A 2,765-nucleotide genomic window follows, 5' to 3' on the forward strand; every position below is an offset into this window, starting at 1 on the left:
TTGACCCTTGAACACTTCTCAGGTTAGTGATACCGACCCTCTGTGCAGTCAAAATCTGTGCATAACTTGAAGGCAGCTCTCTGTATCTACGGTTCCATACCCATAGATTCAACTAACCACGAATTGGGCAGTACTGTAGTACATGTTCACTGAAAAATCCACACCAAAGTGGACACGTGTTGTTTAAACCTGTGTTGTTCACGGGTCAACTATACTCTAAAGATCTTTTCAAATCAATAAATATCCAAATTTGTATTTTTTCTTCATCCTACATATCACTAGCTAAAATGAAACATTCTATTATGTTGCTTATCCATCCTCTCCCTATTTCTCTTGACTGTCATGTTCTCTCACCATAATGCAAGCAGAGAACTTGTCGGTTGCTCCCCAGGTCTGAAACCCTGCCTGGCAAATAGTAGGAACTTCATAGATATTTGTTAAATTAATGATTGAATGAATAACAGAAAATTCACTTTAAATGTTAAGGTATACACAACACTGTAAAGCAACTATACTCCAATAAAAATTAATAAAAATTAATTTTAAAAAAGTTAAGATATAACTACTTTATTTAAATTTTTATTATTTTACTTTTCTGAACTTGTGGATTACTCCATTTTAAAATAACATAGGGGGGCTTCCCTGGTGGCACAGTGGTTGAGAGTCCACCTGCTGATGCAGGGGACGTGGGTTCGTGCCCCGGTCCGGGAGGATCCCGCATGCCGCAGAGCGGCTGGACCCGTGAGCCATGGCCGCTGAGCCTGCGCGTCCGGAGCCTGTGCTCCACAACGGGAGAGGCCACAGCGGTGAGAGGCCCATGTACCGCAAAAAATATATAAATAAATAAAAATAAATAACATAGGGGAGGGGCTTCCCTGGTGGCACAGTGGTTAAGAATCTACCTGCCAATGCTGGGGACACAGGTTTGATCCCTGGTCCGGGAAGATACTACATGCCGCGGAGCAACTAAGCCCCTGCACCACAACTACTGAGCCTATGCGCTAGAGCCCATGAGCCACAACTACTGAAGCCCGCACCTAGAGCCTGTCCTCCTCAACAAGAGCAGCCACTGCAACGAGAAGCCCGTGCACCACAAGTAAGTGTAACCCCCACTCTGCCGCAACTAGAGAAAACCCGTGCACAGCAACAAAAACCCAACGCAGCCAAAAAAATAATAATAAATTAAAAAAATAAAGGAGGAGTCAAGATAGCGGTGTGCAGAGATGCAGAGTTAGCTCTCCCCACAACTAGGGCACCTGCTGGACGCTAGTGTGGGACTCTGACCCTCAAGAAAATGGGAGGAACCCCAGAGTGAACTGGTAGGATGTAGGGAGACAGAGCAGGGAGGAGAAGTGGAGGCCAGACAGGATTGGCGCCCCTGAGGTGGAGGGGACCAGGAGAGGCAGGTGGGAGGGACTCTCCGGGAAGAGCAGGAAAGGAGCGGCAGGCGATCACCTGGCTCACTCGGGCTGGGGAGCCTGCTGAGCTCCCAAGCCGGTACCCCCCATCCAAAGCCCCACCCAGGCTGCGTCGGCCCTGGGAGCATAAGAGGGAGGCTGGGGAGATCAGGAGAGGCAGGCTGGAGGGACCCTCGGGGAGGAGCGAAGGGCAATTGCCCCACCCTCTAGGGGCCCAGGGAGCCTACAGAGCTCCCAGGCCGATCTCCTGCCCTCCAAGCCCCCTCCAGACTGCGTGGGTCCTTGGGGGCATAGGAGGGAGGCTGGGGGAGATCAGGAGAGGCAGGTGGGAGGGGCCGTCGGGGAGGAGCAGGAGAGGAGCGGAGGGCGATTGCCCCGCCCACCTGGGCGTGGGGAGCCTGCTGAGCTCCCAGGCCAGTACCCTGCCCTCCAAGGCTCCCCCTTCCCCTTCCCCACCAACATTGGTCCTGGAGGCATAGGAGGGAGGCTGGGGAGATCCGGAGAGGCAAGTGGGAGGGGCCCTCCCAGACCCCAGGCCAGAGGAGCAGGAGAGGAGAGGAGGGAGTTTGTCCCACCCACTCGAGCCCAGGAAACCTGCTGGGCTACCAGGTGAGGTCCCCTGCCCTCTGAGACCTGGGGTGGAGGCACGCCTGGGCCCCGTCTGATCCTTGAGCCTAAGCCCCACCCCACAGAGCCCCAGGGCCTTTTCCAGCCCTGTGGGTCCTGAGCACTGGCCCTGCCCACCGTCCAAACCTCGCCCATGCTTAGACCCCGCTCTCCACAGCCAAGTCCCCCCCCCTTTTTTTTTCCTTTCCCTCCTCCTCTTTTTTACTATTCTGGTACTGATGTACCTTCCAGTTGTTGATTCATTTTTATTTTTACATTCTTTCTAACATATCTGTTAGTTTCCTAGTATAATTTTATTTTTTATTTTGTTATTGTTTTTGTTTGTTTGTTTTTTTGCCACCCCGTACGGCCTGCGGGATCTTGATTTGTGAGCCCGGGGCTGGGTGGAAACTCCTGCGATGGGAGCTCTGAGTCCAAACCACTGGACTAACAGAGAACCTCAGACCCCAGAAAATATTCATTGGAGTGAGGTCTCACAGAGTTCCTGATCTCAGCACCAAGACCCAGCTCTACCCAACAGCCTAAAACTCCAGTGTTGGAAGCCTCAGGCCAAACAACCAGTAAGACAGGAACACAATCCCACTCATAAAAAAACAAAAAATGAGACAGCAAAAAAATAGAGCACAGATGAAGGAGCAAGGTAAAAACCTACAAAACCAAATAAATGAAGAGGAAACAGGCAATCTACCTGAAAAAGAATTCAGAGTAAGGATGATCCAG

Source organism: Lagenorhynchus albirostris, chromosome 4 (assembly GCF_949774975.1).
Source record: "Lagenorhynchus albirostris chromosome 4, mLagAlb1.1, whole genome shotgun sequence".
NCBI lineage: Eukaryota > Metazoa > Chordata > Mammalia > Artiodactyla > Delphinidae > Lagenorhynchus > Lagenorhynchus albirostris.